This window comes from Somniosus microcephalus, chromosome 7 (assembly GCF_052327205.1).
Source record: "Somniosus microcephalus isolate GS21.2 chromosome 7, FLI_Smic_1.0, whole genome shotgun sequence".
NCBI classification, from domain to species: domain Eukaryota; kingdom Metazoa; phylum Chordata; class Chondrichthyes; order Squaliformes; family Somniosidae; genus Somniosus; species Somniosus microcephalus.
This window is the reverse complement of record NC_140993.1, coordinates 125740002-125753111: the sequence shown is the minus strand read 5'-3', so window position 1 is coordinate 125753111 and position 13110 is coordinate 125740002.

The following is a 13110-nucleotide window of genomic DNA, read 5'->3' as shown; positions in this document are numbered from 1 at the left end:
TTTTATCCTTTTTACAGATTTCTTCTGTGATGGACCAAAATCATTTTAAATAAGGCTATTCTTCTGTTTTGGGGTTTTGCAGAATTTTGCGAACCTTACAGGGCTTGTTTTCTTGAATTATTGTGTATAAGGCTCTAGCTTGCTCTAATGCTGGTATTCTCAGTTTTCCTCGGGTCTGCTGCAGGGCTGGATGTGAACAGTGCTGGGATGTGAAAGGCTTGCATTTTTCTCTTTATATCTTAATGTAGAGGAGGATGTTGGCCCAAGTGTTACCCAGGCTACAATTGACATTTCCTTACTATATTACTATTTGTTGAAATTTACCTTCCTGCTTAAATACTCATCCTTTCCTTTTGGACTAATCTTTCAGAGTGCTAATAATCATACTTGATGCTTTTCTTGCTGTAAATTCCATGACTTGGTCTTACTCCCAATTACCCCTGCCAATATTGGGCTCAACAGTATTCTGCATGGCTCTTAGTCCTTGATGAAACACAGGCTACAATACATCTTAGCCCTAAAATGCCTGCAGGAGACTGGCGGAGCACCCAGGAAAATTCTGTGCCACGGTACTTCTAGGAATTCCCACAACATTGTTCCTGACAAGGCAAATGGTAGCCAACAGGTGGAGCCAGAAATTAGGCAACCCTTACTCCACCCGCTGCACCAAGAGTGGGCAGAGGCCAGTTTCTATGAATACAGGGCAGGTTACTACCAGAGATGCACCTGAAGTGGCACATTTACCCATCTGCCTCATGCTAATGAGGTGCCCTCCAACTGCAAATGCTGGTGAGTCAGTACTACAAGGCACTATGTACCTAATCCTGTTATAACTGCTGGAAGTGCAATGCAAGAAATGTTGGGTCCTCTGCTTTATGCAATCTTTCAGTATTACCATTGATTTGCTTGATTATCTGGCAGATAAGGATTAATCTTTCAAATGCATCTCATTCCCATGGCACCATTTGTTTGCTGCTTCTGGAATGTTACAAGCTCAGATTACTCGGACTATGAGTATGGTGGCTATAAGCAAAGATACTGGAAATTTGTAGGATTTATAGAGGAACACATGGAGGAGGATGTCCTTGAGATAAGTGGGATTAGTAACACTCTCAGCATGGATGATTGCAATGCTGGCGGATCTGCAGATCCAGGTGACTGATTTCAACTTACACACACCCATCTCACGCAACAAACTGCACCTTCCACCTACTTCAATACATCAACGTTACTACTACTTCACCCTTTCTTCTTTCCTCTAGCGACCTCACATGAATGACATGAGGCCCACCCCACAGAGAAGAACACTCCACAGAGGAACTCGTCCTTCCTGAGGACGCACCATCACACCATGCATTCGAGGATATTTTACACTGGCGGGCTCTGTCCTCCAAGCTCTGCTCAGCGGGACTGAGATGCATAACTCCAGGGGCCAGCCTTGAAAAGGAGAATACTTGAGACACTGGAACAAATGTGTAAGGCGTTGGCAGTCCTACCAGTCACTCTATCCACTATGGCCAAGAGAACATAAGAACATAAGAAATAGGAGCACGAGTAGGCTATTTGCCACTTTGAGCCTGCTCTGCCATTCAATAAGATTATGGCTGATCTTCTACCTCATCACCACTTCCCTGCACTATCCCCATATCCCTTGATTCCCTTAATATTCAAAAATCTATCGATCTCTGTCTTGAATATACTCAACGACTGAGCCACAACAGCCCTCTGGGGTAGAGAATTTCAAAGATTCACCACGCTCTGAGTGAAGACATTTCTCCTCATCTCAGTCCTAAATGGCCAACCCCTTATTCTGAGACTGTGACGCCTGGTTCTAGACTCCCCAGCCAGGGGAAGCATTCTCCCTGGATCTACCCCATCAAGCCCTGTAAGAATTTTGTATGTTTCAATAAGATCACCTCTCATTCTTCTAAACTCCAGGGAATATAGGCCTAGACTACTCAATCTCTCCTCCTAGGACAATCCCCCCATCCCAGGAATCAGTCTGGTGAACCTTCGTTGCACTCCCTCTATGGCAAGCATATCCTTCCTTAGGTAAGGAGAACAAAACTGTACACAATACTCCAGGTGTGGGGTCTCACCAGGGCACTATACAATTGCAGCAAGACGTCTTTACTCTTATACTCAAATCCTCTTGTAATAAAGGCCAACATACCATTTGCTTTCCTAATTGCTTGCTGTACCTGCATGTTAACTTTCAGTGATTCATGTACAAGGTCCCTCTGAACACCAACATTTCCCAATCTCTCACCATTTAAAAAATACTCTGCTTTTCTATTTTTCCTACCAAAGTGGATAACTTCACATTTCTCCACATTATATTCAATTTGCCATGTTCTTGCCCACCCACTTAGCATGTCTATATCCCCTTGAAGCCTCCTTGCATCCTCCTCACAACTTACATTCCCACCCAGCTTTGTAAGACGATAGAGGAGTCCACTTCCACCACCTGTGGGTTACTTTTGCAGGGGTTCTCAATTCTGAAATCTACCTTGGAATGTGTGGCCACTTCCAGGGACACTGTAGCTGGGCCCTCACAGCAAGAGTCAGTACAACCAGCCTTTGCGGCCTTGATACAGGCTCAAAAAGCTGCGATACAGATTCTGAGCACCAACTTATGTTCCACCTTACAGAAGCTAGTGGACAGAGTAGATTGGGGCTCCCAAGGTGTCACTTATCTCTTCCAGTCTGCTCTGCCAGATGGTCTCAATCTTAGAGACAAAGAAGTCATGAGCTCCTCACACTTGTTATCGGAGGTGAGGGTGGAGGAGACAGGGAAGGGAGGTTTAAGAAGACGGTTAGCAGTAGAGAATAGGAGCCAGGGTTTATCTTTGTATTCCAGAATGATTCTGGAATAATGAGCAATTTTGGCAGAAGAGAGCCGGATCCGATAATGCTTTATGTGGAACAGCCAGATCTGACGTTGAATGGCTAAACCAGTTGTCTGCCATATCTGTTCAAGTCTGTGTCCCTTGGACTTAAGGGAGCGAAGATGAGAGCCAGGGGGAACGGCCAGGGTGAGAGGGAGTAATTGTTTTAGTAGGGACTCGGGCATCAAAGGTGGTGGTGAGGGTGTGGTTGAGCAGGTCGGTAGCTGCAGAAATGTCATGGTGAATGGAGGGCCAAAGCACGCCCTCACAGGCTCCAGCATCCAAGAGATCGGTGGCTGCAAGCAACTCGGGAGTCTAAGGAAAATGCATAGCAGCCTACCACCAGCTCTCATCAAGCCACTAGGGCAGCACCTCATAGAAGTGGTAAATCTAGGAAGCCATCAGCTAACAAGAGCAATTAGAGTTCACACGGGTGTTTCACTACTTGATTGGTAAATATTTGCCTTCTGGTGCACATTAAAATGTTTCTCACTTCTGTCACTTTCATGTGCCCTCTGATTTCAAGGCAATTTCTGTGTCTGTCTTGTCATAATGTTATGGGTGTGGAAGTTAATTCAATGCTTTCAAGGTGAAAAGTTAGAGGACTGTAAAGCAATGGAGTACTGTTAGCACTGTTTGGTCACGAGTGGTAGGAGTAAGAGATCACTGCACTGAGTGCATCACTTGCATCTTGGGCCACATGATGATCGGTACGCCATGCTAAATGGGACATTTTCCGGTTGGCAAACGGTAACTAATGGGGTGCCACAGGGATTGGTGCTGGGGCCTCAACTATTTACAATCTACATTAATGACTTGGATGAAGGGACCAAATGTAATGTAGCCAAGTTTGCAGATGATACAAAGATCGGTGGGAAAGCAAGTTGCACAGAGGTCTCAAAGAATCTGCAAAGGGATATAGACAGGCTAAGTGAATGGGCAAATATTTGGCAGATGGAGTATAATGTGGGAAAGTGCGAGGTTATCCACCTTGGAAGGAAAAATAAAAAATGAAGAGAGATTACAAAATGCTACAGTTCAGAGGGACCTGGGGGTCCTTGTGCATGAAACACAAAAAGTTAGCATGCAGGTACAGCACGTAATCAAAAAGGCAAATGGAATGTTGGCCTTTATTGCAAGGGGGGGGTTGGAGTATAAAATCAGGGAAGTCCTGCTACAACTGTACAGGGTATTGGTGAGACCACACCTTGAGTACTGCGTTGTAGGGGGCATCCTTTACCTGGTTTACGGTAATTTACCTGGTCAGGCAGCCTTTTGCCACTGCACTGTGACCAATTCCAATCAGCGGTTTCAAATCGCTAAACCCTCCTTCCAGTTCTGACTGGAGGAACTTATAATTAATGATATATTAAAAACGGACAAATGGTCTGGATGCAAGAAAGTCAAATTTTATTAAAACTAAAGAAACTACACCACTCGATCAAAGTAATCATGGTAAAATTGCTTAACAGGGGAAGGTAGATGGCAAAACGAGGGATAAATGGCTACAATATTCATTTTACAATCTTAGCAACAGTTCCCTTAAATTACCATCCCTTTACTTCTCACTAGATTGTCTTGCTAGTGGGTCAGAAGCCTTGCTCACCTGCAGTCCAAAGAGTAAAAGAGAAGAGAGAGATGCTTCTGGGAAGCTATCTTTTATACCCCTTTTTGGGGGCCTGCCCAGATCTGATGTTTCTGGGCTAAAACAAAAGAGATCCAAACTGTCCACTTGTCTGGGATGGGTTTGGATAAAGTTGCAGTTTAAATGTGCCCATTGCCTGTGATGGCTTTCGAATAAAGCTGCAGTGGTTTGAATGTGTTCTCCCATTCATTTAAACGGTTCCTCCTCAGTTTGGATGTGTCCACTTGATATACAAACAAATGCTAATAGCATTCAATTGCTTCGTAAACAAAGCATTGTCCTGTGGTCATCTGGAACCGCAATTGATTGACAGTCTTGAGCGCTTAGCAAACAAAGTCCCTTTGTTCATGCTGGCAGTTTCAAGCACTTGATCTTAGAGTCAATTTCAGTGAATGGATGTGTGTAAGCAACCCAGTTTGCTTGCTGTCCGATGATTGGTTGATTCAAACGGGCTACTCCCCAGTGTAAACAAACAGCTTGTAGGTTACCGGACCCGCCCAATACCACAGGGTGACTGACAGCTCGGGCTCCATTCAAACCCACTACAGGGCAGCGCTGAGCTTTTTCATATGCTAACAGCCTGTCTGTTTCATATGCTAACAGCCTGTCTGTCCTTTTAAATTCTGTTTCCATGAGGTCTGTTCAGCCATTTTTAACAGTCCAAAACTCAAGAGTTCATCTTTTAATAAAATGTACAATCTTAAAGTGTGCGATTTTCACAAAGTTCTTTGATTCCAGTGTCCAAGTGCTGCCCAGCTTACAAGCTTTTTAACACAGCCTTTTGCGGTTCTGGGTATGTTTTAAAACATTGTCCAACCCAGAGACAATTTAAATCACACAGGTCTTCGTCCACAATGTGGATTAATATTTCCCGATCTTCGGGGGCTGAGGGAATTTTGCGACCCCTACAGCGTACAGTTTTGATCTCCTTATTTAAGGAAGGATGTACTTGCATTGGAGGCAGTTCAGAGATGATTCACTAGGTTAATTCCAGAGATGAGTGGGTTGACTTATGAAGAAAGGTTGAGCAGGTTGAGCCTATACTCATTGGAATTTAGTAGAATGAGAGGTGATCTTATTGAAACATAAAAAATTCTGAGGGGGCTCGACAAGGTAGATGCAGAGAGGATTTTTCCCCTCGTGGGGAAATCTAGAACTAGGGGGCATAGTTTCAGAATAAAGGGTCGCCCTTTAAGAACTGAGATGAGGAGGAATTTCTTCTCTCAGAGGGTCGTAAATCTTTGGAATTCTCTGCCCCAGAGAGCCATGGAGGCTGGGTCATTAAATACATTTAAAGTGGAGATAGACAGATTTTTGCAAGATAAGGGAGTGAAGGGTTATAGGGAGTGGGCAGGGCTTTGAGCCCAAGATCAGCCATGATCTTATTGAATGGCAGAGCAGGCTCGAGGGGCCAAGTGGCCTATTCCTGCTCCTATTTCTTATGTTCTTATGTTCTTATGTTGATGTCCTCTATCTTCTTCCTCAACAACCTCTTCCTCATTAGAGGATGAGTCCAGCAGGCCTTCTTCCTCCATCACCTCTGATCCTCTTTGTTGAGAGTGGTATTATGCAGAACGCAGCATGCCACAATTATTCTGGAGACACTGGCTGGTGAGTATTGCAGGGAGCCTCCTGACCGATGAAGACGCCTGCACCTCAACTTGAGCATCCCAATGGTCTGCACTATGGCTCACCTTGTGGTGATATGGCTGCTGTTGTACCTGTTCTGCTGTGGAGTGGTGGGGTTCTGAAGAGGTGTCACCATCCATGGTAGAATGGGATATCCCTTGTCCCTGATTTGAGGGTGGTAGTCATTTTCACTAGCATGGCACGGCCACCTGGCCCAGCAGGAAGGAAAGCTTTCTCCAGGAGGCTGCAGAGGTCCTCGACTACCTGCCTTGATAATTTGAGCCTCCTGATTCATTCCTCCTTAAACAGCTCAAGGAAGCTTTGGCCCCGATTTTCTCCCAGCCGTCGGGCGGGTTTTCAGGTGGGCGGGGGCCGAAAATCGCAGAAATAGGGGGTCGCGACCCCCCCCGCCCGATTCCCCGCCCCCGCCCACCTGAAAACCCGCCCGACGGCATAAAAGTTGAGTGCGGTGGTGACTTTGATGGCCACTGGTAAGTAGTGTGGACCTGGTACTCTGGGCTCCAGGTCTTGCTGCAGCATTATGCAGATGTCAGTCACAACCTCTCGCGAAAGTCAGAGCCGCCTCTGGCACTGCTGCTCAGTCATGTTGAGATAGCTGACCCTGTGTCTGTAGACCCTGTTTGGGGGGTATCTCCTGCACCGACGGACTTCCATGCGCTGGCCCCTTCTGGCCTGTGCTGCCCCAGGTCGCTGAGCCGCAGCCTGCTGCTCCTGCTGGTGCTGCTGTTGTTGCTGGTGATGCTGTTGCTGCAGTTGCTCCAGCCTCCTCTGCTGTTGGAGATCCTCTAATGCCAGGAAGGGAAGGAACAAAAGGCCTGAGGGGATCAAAACGCAGACCTGTTTCAAAACTCTATACTTTTCCAACTGGATTGGTGAGCATGTTTCTGGCCCTTCATAATCGGATCTAGATAGGGTTAAGGGGATGGGCATTTTGGGTATAGTTAACATGAGTTGTTGTCCCTCGATGTTCTGTGTGTTTCCCCATTTCATGATGACTTTTGTAAAGTATAATATGCCTGTATCTATTTTAGCCAGTAATGTATTGTTATGATTTGTTTTTCCCTCCCATGTACCCTCTGATTTGCTTGCATTTGATTTGTTTTTCCATTTGCAATAAAATTCCATTTTGATTCATTAAATTTGGTCTATCAGAGTCTTCTCTGCATTGTAGTTCCTGCACCTAAGTCCAGTGTCTAGAATCTAAGGGGCGAGTGGGTCGAACCACTCAAGGTTTACTGTGCAAAAGAGAAAGAGAGGCCTCTGGCGAGAGAAACCTCTGCGACCTCAGAGAGAGAGAAACCCCTTACATCTCCTCTCATCTGCTGCAGCCCTCCTCTCTTCGGCTGCAGCCAGCATTGCCACGGAGGTAGGCATCCTTTCCGTGGTGATGCTTTGATGCGCCAATGACTCCAATAAGGCTCTGCTCATGCTCGCCATGGACTCCTCCATTCGCTCCACACTCACAGCGACCCTGGAGACAAAACCTCCCAGAGACTCCTGCATCTGTGCATGGAGATCCATCACCTCCTCTCTTGTGGATGGACCCAGAGGCATAGGGTCGACATGCAGCTGAGCTGAGCTGGCAGAGCCCTGCGCCCTCCGACGAGGACTCTCCACTGCTGTCCCTGTCTCCACAATCTGCTGATGCTCACTTGTGAGCTGTGATACACCAGGTGACAACTCTACTCTATGTCCCGAAGGTCCCACCGAGGTGAGTGTCTGCGATGGTGCTGGGTGCGCTTACTTCTGCTGACGCTGCGCCCTCAGAGGCTGGAGCTTCCTCTGAGGAGTCTTGCTGCAAAGCCTCTTCCTCCTCGGCAGTGGCAACGGGGGTACCGGATGGTCCTGTGGGGGAATAAAGGAAAGAGTTAGAGATGTGATGGCAAGGCAACTTGCACATTGGATTTGGCATATGCTCATAAGTCCAAATGATGTGGCTTCAGAATCATATCAGCAACTCATGCTACGTCAATGAGAGAGATGGGGAACTATTCTGTCACAGCTTACAGGCTTGCTCCTGTCTCTCCTGCCCCAGCTTCCTCAGGCACGTCAGCCCCAGCAATCTCGATCGCTGCTTCCTCCCAGGGGCTCAGGTGGGCGACTGAGGGTGGTCCTCATCCAGTCCTCGCACGCTCTCATCTATTGTGAGCTCTCTTTTCCTGTAATGAGAGAGACAAGTGGAGTTTGAGTGAGAGTGCAGGAGTGAGTGTAGAGATTGCATAGCATAGATACTTAGAAGGAGATAAAGATGTTGTGAGGCTGCAAGACCAAGGGCCCTCCCTATGTGTTGTCAGTTGTGTTCCAAGCATCAGAGTGAGAGGCAGTGTGAGGGCTGGATGGTGGAATAGTTATGTGAATGTGAGCATAGAGAGATACGGAATGGGTAAGGGTGCATGGATGTGACTGTGAAGTGGGATGTGAAGGAAGAGATTGCTGAAGTTGAGTGCTGTTGGGGAAAGGCAATGGGGATCAGGTTGAGGGTGATGGAAACTTCGTACTTACTTTCCCTGTGCGGTGAAGGTCATGGAAGCGCTTCCTGCACTGCATCCAGGTGCGACGGGTGACTCCCAGAGAGTTTACCTCTGCAGCCACCTCCATCCAGGCAGCCCTGGACTCTTTGGGAGGCCTCTTCCTCCCTCAGCGAGGGTAGAGGGCCTCCCTGTGGGCCCTTACCCCATCCAGCAAGGTCTGCAGTGACGTCTCGTTGAATTTGGCGGCAGCTCGGCCTCTGCCTCTGGCAGCAGCTGGTGCAGGCTCCTCTGCCATTGTGCAAGAGTGGTTGAGAAGCCTGCAGAGGTGGAGAAGATTGCCGGACACTTTAAAAGCACCACGAATGATGACATCATACTGTGGGGCTTTCTGACTGGAAATGGACAATTAGCAAGGCTGCCCACACGCTGGAACTTAATTGGCCACGTGAGGGAAAATTGCCATTTTTTTTCGGGTCGGAACCCCACTTTCGGGGAACCCAAAAATTTCCCGCACGATCCAGAAAATCGGGCCCTTTGTCTCAGACTGTAAACCAAGTGTGGTTGGCAGGGCCCTCTGAGCACATGCCACCTCTGCTGCTATCTTCTCTGTGTCCCTCTTACTGCTCTTTCATCATTGGGACGGGCTTCACTTGGCCAGTGCTGGGACTAGAGTCCTGGCGGATCATATAACTAGGGCTGTAGAGAGGGCTTTAAACTAACTAGTGGGGGGGAGGTTCCTAGAGAGCAAATAATAAAAATGACAACAGAGAAGGTCATAGACTTAGGTAGCAGAGGGGAAATTAAAAACCAGAGCGTGTCAGGAAGGGGCAGAAGGTATGGAGTAAAAGGTAAAGTAATTAAAAGGGCAAGAGCAGGAACTAAGTGTCACAAAACATATTTGAAAGTTCTCTATCTGAATGCACGTAGCATTCGTAACAAAATAGACGAGTTAATGGCACAAATAACTACATATGGGTATGATCTTGTGGCCATTACAGAAACATGGTTGCAGGGTGACAATGCCTGGGAATTAAACATACCAGGTTATTTAACAATCAGGAAGGACAGGCAGGAAGGAAAGGGAGGTGGGGTGGCTGTGTTAATAAAGGAAGGAATAACTGTAATACAGAGAAATGATATTGGGTCAAAAGATCAGGATAATGAAACAGTTTGGGTGGAGATAAGGAATAATAAGGGGAAAAAAACACTAGTGGGCATAGTCTATAGGCCTCCGAACAGTTGCAACTCTGTTGGACGGAGTATCAATCAGGAAATAGTTGAGGCTTGTAATAAGGGAACACCTATAATTATGGGGGATTTTAACTATCATATTAATTGGACAAATCAAATTGGGCAGGGCTGCCTTGAGGATGAGTTCATTGAGTGTATTAGGGATGGGTTTCTTGAGCAGTATGTAACTGAACCGACCAGGGGGCAAGCAACCTTAGATCTGGTCCTGTGTAAGGAGACAGGATTAATTAAAAATGTCCTAGTAAAGGATCCCCTTGGAATGAGTGACCATAACATGGTTGAATTCCATATTCAATTAGAGGGTGAGAAGGTTGGATCTCAAACAAGTGTGCTAAGCTTGAATAAAGGAGACTATGAAGGTATGAGAGCGGAATTGAGTAGAGTGGATTGGGAAAATAGATTAAAGGGTAAGACGATACATGATCAGTGGTGTACATTTAAGGAGTTATTTTACAACTTCCAAAAAAAATATATTCCACTGAGAAGAAAAGGGTGTAAAAGAAAAGACAGCCATCCATGGCTAAGTAAAGAAATTAAGGATAGTATTTGACTAAAAACAAGGGCATATAAGGTAGCCAAATCTAGTGGGAGGATAGAGGATTGGGAAAACTTTAAAAGACAGCAAAAAATAAAAAAAGATTGATTAAGAAAGGGAAGATAGATTATGAAAGTAAATTAGCAAAAAATATAAAAACAGATAGTAAGAGTTTTTATAGTTATATAAAAAGAAAAAGGGTGGCTAAAGTAAATGTTGGTCCCTTAGAGGATGAGACCGGGAAATTAATGGTGGGAAATATGGAGATGGCAAAAACACTGAATGAATATTTTGTATCAGTCTTTACAGTAGAAGACACTAAGAATATCCCAACACTGGACAAACAGGGAGCTATAGGGGGGGAGGGGCTAAACACGATCAAAATCACTAAGGAAGTGGCACTCGGTAAAATAATGGGACTCAAGGCGAATAAATCACCTGGACCTGATGGCTTACATCCGAGGGTCTTGAGGGAAGTGGCGGTAGGGATTGTGGATGCATTGGTAATAATTTTCCAAAACTCCCTGGACTCAGCAAAGGTCCTGGCAGACTGGAAAACTGCTAATGTAGCACCCTTATTTAAAAAGGGCAGTACACAGAAGGCTGGAAACTATAGACCGGTTAGCCTAACATCTGTGGTAGGTAAAATTTTGGAGTCCATTATTAAGGAGACAGTAACAGGACATTTGGATAATTATAATTTAATAGGACAAAGTCAGCATGGTTTTATGAAGGGGAAGTCATGTTTGACAAATTTGCTGGAGTTCTTTGAGGAAGTAACATATAGGGTGGATAAAGGGGAACCAGTGGACGTAGCGTATTTAGACTTCCAAAAGGCATTTGACAAGGTGCCACACAAAAGATTATTGCTTAAGATAAAAAATCACGGGATTGGGGGTAATATTCTGGCATGGATAGAGGATTGGCTATCTAACAGAAGGCAGAGAGTTGGGATAAATGGTTCATTCTCAGACTGGCAATCAGTAACTAGTGGTGTTCCGCAGGGGTCAGTGCTGGGTCCCCAACTCTTTACAATCTATATTAATGATTTGGAGGAGGGGACCGAGTGTAACATATCAAAGTTTGCAGATGATACTAAGATGGGAGGGAAAGTAGTGAGTGAGGAGGACATAAAAAACCTGCAAGGGGACATAGACAGGCTAAGTAAGTGGGCAGAGACTTGGCAGATGGAATACAATACTGGAAAGTGTGAGGTTATGCACTTTGGCAGGAAAAATCGTAGAGCAAGTTATTATCTTAATGGCAAGAAACTGGAAAGTACTGAAGTACAAAGGGATCTGGGGGTCCTGGTGCACAAAACTCAAAAGGTTAGTATGCAGGTGCAGCAAGTGATTAAGAAGGCCAATGGAATGTTGGCTTTCATTGCTCGGGGGATAGAATATAAAAATAGGGGGGTATTGCTTCAGTTGTACAAGGTATTGGTGAGACCACACCTGGAATACTGCATACAGTTTTGGTGTCCATACTTAAGAAAACACATACTTGCTCTCGAGTCAGTACAAAGAAGGTTCACTCGGTTAATCCCGGGGATGAGGGGATGGACATATGAGGAGAGGTTGAGTAGATTGGGACTCTACTCATTGGAGTTCAGAAGAATGAGAGGCGATCTTATTGAAACATATAAGATTGTGAAGGGGTTGGATCGGGTGGATGCGGGGAGGATGTTCCCGATGATGGGTGAAACTAGAACTAGGGGGCATAGTCTTAGAATAAGGGGCTGCTCTTTCAAAACTGAGATGAGGAGGAACTACTTCACTCAGAGGGTGGTAGGTCCATGGAATATGCTGCCCCAAAAAGCTGTAGAAGCTACATCATTACATAAATTTAAAACAGAAATAGACAGTTTCCTAGAAGTAAAGGGAATTAAGGGTTACGGGGAGCGGGCAGGAATTTGGACATGAGTCTAGGTAAGGATCGGACATGGCCCTGTGGGTAGCGGAGCGGGCCCAGGGGCCATGTAGCCTGATCCTGCTCCTATTTCATGTGTCTAATTCTGTTAGATTCAGGAGATGGTTCTGTGATAGTGGATTGGCAGTTAGGATCAGATCAGCCATGATCTTATTGAATGGCGGAGCAGGCTCGAGGGGCCGATTGGCCTACTCCTGCTCCTATTTCTTATATTCTTATGTTCTTATCCATTTGCTGATCCTCTTCCTCTTCAGTCCAATAGAGTGCAGCTCTCATAATCAGCTTCTCTTATTAATTATTGTTGGAGTTCCATCCCCATGGCATTTAGATTTATTCACATCTAAATTGTTTTAATATCTACTATCACTTTGATTACATGGGTGATATTTTAATTAAAACTAGGTCAAGGCCTATTTAAACAAGTCTATTATTTTAGCAGTATTTGACTTGACTAGTTGCTTTTTAGTTGTCTCAAATTGCACTAGCAATTTGTGAACTGCAGTGAATGTTTCTGCTCCACAAAACAAATGATGAGATTGCTTTATGACTTGTATTTTCCTCTTGCCAAAGTATAAAGAAATGTTGTGTGAGCTGGTGACCAAATCAGTTTGCAGTTGTAAATTGACCCAAAATTTAGTTATTTGCATTATTTCATGGATTCCTCCCAGTTGTTAAAGGGGTGAATTGTGATTTGCAGAAAAAAGCAGGGGAGTTCTGCTTAAAACCTTACTAATGGCTTGT